Source organism: Arachis duranensis, chromosome 2 (assembly GCF_000817695.3).
Source record: "Arachis duranensis cultivar V14167 chromosome 2, aradu.V14167.gnm2.J7QH, whole genome shotgun sequence".
Lineage (NCBI taxonomy): Eukaryota > Viridiplantae > Streptophyta > Magnoliopsida > Fabales > Fabaceae > Arachis > Arachis duranensis.
Genome location: NC_029773.3, coordinates 3,259,614 through 3,265,710, shown reverse-complemented (window position 1 = coordinate 3,265,710; position 6,097 = coordinate 3,259,614).

Here is a 6,097-nt window from a genome sequence, read left to right as displayed (position 1 = left end):
TACACTTCGGACACACAAGAGAGAGTGAGTTTTAGTTTTGAGTTCAATTCATACATCAAAAAAGAAAGAAAGAGAAAGATTTATCAAGAAAACAATGTTCAATCACACTAATTAAGGCATGTTAAGCTAAGGTAGAGATTAAAAGTAAATAAGTAGAGATTAAAAGTAAATAATTTTTATTTGCATATAAGTTGATTTTTTTTACTTTTTCTTTACTCTTTGTAACGCTATTTTTGAAAAGATGAAAAAATTGGTGGTTGATTATCTCTGCGATAAATCAAAGGCTCAAATTGTTACTTGAAGTCAAAGTACATTTTTAAAGGTTTAGATTTGAGATTATTACCGAAAAAAATTATTTCTGCTACTCTATCGTTCTCGGACAAGCAAATGAATCATATTTGAAAGCCCTAATTTAGGAGTTAATTGAAGAAAAAGGAAGGATGTCTTATGAAAGCTCAAGGTCTAAGGAGTTGACTTGAGATAAACCCTAACCGTAGCTCTAACTAAGGTACAAAAGGGAAAATTGAACACCATTAGAAGCAAGGAGAGAGAACCAAAATATGAGTTTGTTTGTGAACTTCCCAGAGAAGAGCTCTCAACGTCTTGGACAGTGTATCTACATCAAAGAAACATTCTGCCTAGATGAAGAGTTTCATCTAAGAAAGTTTAATCCGGTTTAACTTTTAGCACAAAGATTGTGAATCATCATCTCCTTCATTGTTTTTCTTTGGTATTTCAATTTAAATGTATATCTTTTCTAATTTTCTTGGAGAGGTAAAAGACAATGAAAGAGAGGCATTGTTTAAAAGTGTAAGAGAAAATGGTGAGTGATACACTTGAGAAAAAAGTCACGAGTAATTTTAGAATTCTTTTCGTTGTATTTTCTGTCTTGTATCTTGTACCTGAGAGGTATTCTTTGCTAAGTTGGATAAGCACTTAGTGTGGTAAGTCTAGGTAGCCAAGTCAAGTTAAAGCTTGTGTGCCCATATAGAACTACGTTGAGTCTTAGAGAATAATTGGTGTATGTAAAATTTGGATTGATAGTTAAAATTCTACCAACGTTGTGGTGGAAACTGGATGTAGGTTGGATTGCATATGGCAACTGAACCAGGATATATGCTAGTGTTATTTTTTTCCTCTCTTATCTAGTTCTGTTTTCTTATTTTTATGATACAAAATAAAATTGTCTTCCCACACTGACTTAACTGAAGCCAGAGTTGATTATTTGTTTTAAGGCCCAATTAATTAAAATTAGAGAAGGTCATAGATTCAACCCATTTTTCTAAGTCTTTTAGAACCTTCAAGTTTGCTTTTTTTCATTTTTAATTAGATATAAGAATCCCTCTCATATAGTTTATATAAGATGTTATAAATTAATTTTGAAATTACACATTACTAAGTATAGATACAAGGAGATGCAAATATATCATGTCTAGAGTTTAGAGTTTAGACATTATACCTATGAAGTACGGGCACATTTTAGATACGATATTTATCAATACTCATCCGATGTCTGTCGTATTTAATTGTGTTTTAATAAAAAATAAAAAAATTTTCTTTAGATACACTTGAACACCTAAATATCATCATGTGTCAGTGTGTCCAGTCTTATTCTTAATATATATTATTGAAATGAGTTAGAAATAATATATATTATTATGTATTAAAATTAAAAAATTTAAATACTTTTAATTAAAAAAGATATTAAAAATAATTTAAAAAATATTTTATATTTTAATATCAATAAATATCAAAATATTATTATAATATATCTAAAAAGTTTTTATATTTTATATATATGTCGTGTTTTGGTGTCTTATAAAATTTTAAAATTTGTGTATTTGTACATCATATCATTACACAATATGCATTAATATTAGTATTAGTATAAAAAATAACATGAAAATACTAAAACAAACAAAAGATATAAGTAAAAATTAAAGGGAAATGGGAGCAAAGGATAACAATATCATGGTAAAGTCCAATTATTTGTACTAGTCTACCAAATGTGTGAAAAAATGAAAAAAAAAATTGAGATGAAAAATTACTTATAATAACTAAAAAGTAAAAACTAAAAGTCCAAGTTGAGGTTTTGAAAACAAAAATCCAACATTTTTATTAGACTCTTTAAGCTTTTACAAGTACTTTGTTGTGGTTAGGGTTGGAAGTGAGTTAAGGCAGCTCATGAGCCAGCTTGAGCTCAACTCATTAATAACTCGATAAGCTAAGTTTGTGAGTTGGTAAGCCAAGTTTGAGTTTAAAATTGAGCTCTTAATTATTTTAATTTTTATATTTATTTTTTACATATAATTTTAATGTAGGACATAAATAAAAAATTTATAATTTATTGATAGATAAACAATATATAAAATTGATCTTTTTAAATATTTTTTAAAATATATAAGTTATAATTTATTGATATAGAATTATAGATTATTTATTTATGTTTCTATTATTTGAGCCAACTCGTGAGCTCGAGCCAGCTCGTTAGCTTTTGGTGAGCCGAACTTGAACTTAAGAAATAGACTCGATTATTAATGAGTCGAACCGTGAGCCAAGTTTAATTTTTGTGAGCCGAACTTGAACTTGGTCTAACTCAACTCAACTCGACTCACTTCCAACCCTAATTGTGGTCCATTAAAATGTATTTAGTTGCTATCCGTGTCTAATAGAGACATAAACAAGATTTGTTTAGTGAAATACAAATTTAAAAAGGACATATTTATATCTGATACACAAAATATACGTATTTATTATATTGTTAGAAAATTTAATAATATATATTTTATTATGATTTTGTCATTTAAAACTTTTAAAATTTTATTTTTATATATTAACACCAATAATTTCCATCTTATTAAGGAGTAAAATTAATTTTTAATGACAAATATATTTATATTTTTTTATTAATGTAGTGAGGTACAGGCGGGCAGAATAGTTAGGTGAAAGGATGTGACATACCTCGAGGGAAGGGCATGTCCTTCCCTATTTATATCGTGTCAAAGGTGGGCCCTACGGGGGCATGCCCACCTTCCTCGAAGCTTCCTCACAGCTGTAGTGGGGAGCTGTCAGGGACGCGTGTCCGGGTCGCGCAGTGAACCGTTTGCATCCGATCGTTCGGGTCGGGTCATCATCGGGTCGGGTTGACCCGCGAGTTACTTGGGCTGGGCCGTAACAGTGCCCCCACGCGCTAGTAGTAGTCGTGGGGACTATTGGTGGCGTGTCGTCTCCCGTTTCGTTTGTTCTTCGTCAACTCGGCCGCACGTGGGGAGAATACGCCCTCAACGCGCGTGTCCCCTGGTTTGCATAAGCAACCGTTTCGTCACATCGTTCCTTGTGCGGAGCATTAAATGCTCATAATGGGGTGGAAAAACCCCATTTGCAAAGACTATTCTGCCCCCAGGTGTTTCGCGCTTCTTGGGAGGCAGTTTTTAAACAATCAGTTTTATGTTTCTGCATTTCTCCATACTTCCCATCTCTCTCTCCTTCCTTTTCCTTGCTACAAAATTTCAGAACGTCATTGTGGTGCTTTCGTACATCCTCCTTGTGTCTTTCTAGACTTGCAATTTCATCCTCTTTCCATCAATTCAGGTAATTCTTTGAATCCTTTTCTTTTGTGCTTCGTTCTTGCATGCTTGTTGCCTGGTTTTGTTGCTGCTATGTAGCCTTTCAATGGTGGTTATACGTGTTAGGGGGGTATCATTCCAGGGTAGGTTTTTCCCTGAACTTCTACATCCACTTATAGTGTTTCATCCTTAGTTGGGGAGTAGTGGGGGTAGTGTCTGTGCTCGGCCTGAGCAACCGATCTCTTAGACTGACTGGATGGTCCCCCCATGTAGGTATGGCTCGCACGGTCTCCCGGGCTTCCCCTTCTCCCGCGGCGTACGATCCCTATGCTTGGGTCGTTTCCGACGTGAAGGATTCGCCTAACCAAATGGGTGAGGAGGAGCTCACCGAGTTCCGACAAGCCGAGTACTTGTGCGGAGGGACTGATGAAGAAGCCAATTATGACGTCTTCGTCCCGCCTCCTCACGAGCGGTTGTACGAGATCAATCTCCACCACCCCCGAGTAGCCGACTGGATTTGGTTCTACAAATCCATGTTTACTCAAGTTGGGGTTCGTATTCCGTTTTCCGCCTTCCAGATGGCGCTTTTAAGCCGTGTGTCCGTGGCGCCGTCACAGTTGCATCCGAACAGCTGGGCCTCAATCCGCTGCTTCGAGATGGTTTGTGAGTATCTTGAGCTTCCGGTGTCTGTAGATGTCTTCCTTTTCTTCTTCAACCTTACTAACCCTTCGAAGGAGGGGAAACATAAAAAAGGATTCATGTCTTTCCGGTCTGCCCAAGGTCGGAGAATTTTTGGTTTGTTTGAAGATTCTTATCATGGGTTTAAGGACAAATATTTCAAGGTCCGCCCTGTCAAAGATCGTCATCCTTTTTGGCTGTCGTTAGAGGGGGTACGCCTTATTCCGACCTATTGGAGTTTCGGAGTGGGGTCCAACGCCTTCGTTAAGGTAACTTATAAGGGCATGTCTGCGGTGGATAGGAAGATTGCCGATGTGTTGATGGCAGTCTTTGGGAGGAATCATGTAAATCCTCACCTTCTCATGGGTGATCGGGAGGCCGGTCGTAATTATATTTGTGAGAAGCCTCTACTTGTCCCTTATCTTTCTGCTTTTGTTAACAATTTGTAGTGATTAACCGACTTCGCTTGCTTTTTCGCAGTGGGGATGTCTGCCGAGGTGACGGGTCTTCCTAACTTATTCCAAACCTTCCTGTGCGCTAGTGACGACGAAGGGGACAATGAGAAATCTGCCGCCGAGAAGTCTGCTGCTCCTCCGGAGGACAAGGCTGCTACCGAGCAAGAGGCCGCGGTCGACGGGACCGGGACCTCGGCCCAAGCTGCCCAGATCGAGGTCAACAAAACGGTTCATGTTTCCCCCTTCCGCGAGGTGATCGACACCGGGGGTTCGACGTCTAACCCGGACGGCGATGACGAGGTGGAAGAGGTCCCTAGCCTCAAGAGGAAGAGGAAAACGTCGTCCAGTCCTGAGGGGGTTCTCACTGTTATGGAGAGGAATTTTGATGCCGGAAACTTTATAGATTCCCAGCTGATTCCTGGTACCGAGGAGTATTTCCACGTGTCTTCCCTTGCCGGTCAGGCGAGGTGGATGTACCGTACCCTTTTACGTGGCGCCGTGATAGCTCGGAAGGCCGAGTTTGAGCTATCCGGGATGGAGTCCCTCCGTAGAAGGTTGGAATCTACTGGGAAGGCTAACAATGAGCTAAAGAGTGAAGTTGAGACTCTCCGGGAGCAGTTGACCCAATCAAATGAGAAACTTGACGCCGCCGAGAAGAAAGCTACTGCTGCCGAGAAGAAAGCCGCCACCGCTGAGAAGAAGTTAGAAGAATCGGATGCCACGGTTTCTCGTCTTGTCGATCGTGAAATGGCTTTAGAAAGCCAGGTCGGCGCGGCGCAGAAACGGGTGGCCGACATAGAGAAGGAGAAGCAGACCGTGGAGGCCGAACTGGCAACATGGAAAGCAAAGTATAAGGACGTCGTGAAACAAGGGAAGGGGGCGATTTTGGCGACCGAGGAGGCTCTTAAAGCTCAGGTCAAAATCGTGGCTCCCGAGTTTGACACGTCGGCGATCAGTGTTTTTAAGGTCATCAAAGACGGCAAAATTGTTGACGTCCCCAAGAAATGAATCCTCTGTTTAAAACTTTTTGTTTAGCCGTTTTATTTTGGCTTGTGAACAATTTGACTTTTTAGTCGTTTGCCCGCTTTGGCGTAGTTAATTTTCTTATTCGTCTGATTGTGTTGTCGTTTCTATTAACCGTGTTTGGTTTATAGTTGTCGTTTATATCAACGAATCACGGTCTTTCGCGTAGTCATTTGTTATAGCGGCAATTGACGGGCTCCCGGGGTGATCAGTCCCGGGGTTGCGCGTCGTTGTCGGTCGTGATGGAACGATTTATCTGGAAAAAAGGGGAACAAGACAGGAGAGAAAATTTGCACAAGCATATCTTATTCGGTAATTACATAAAGGACTCGTAGGTCACTATGAAAAGTTCAAATCCGCAAATTAACTACTTAG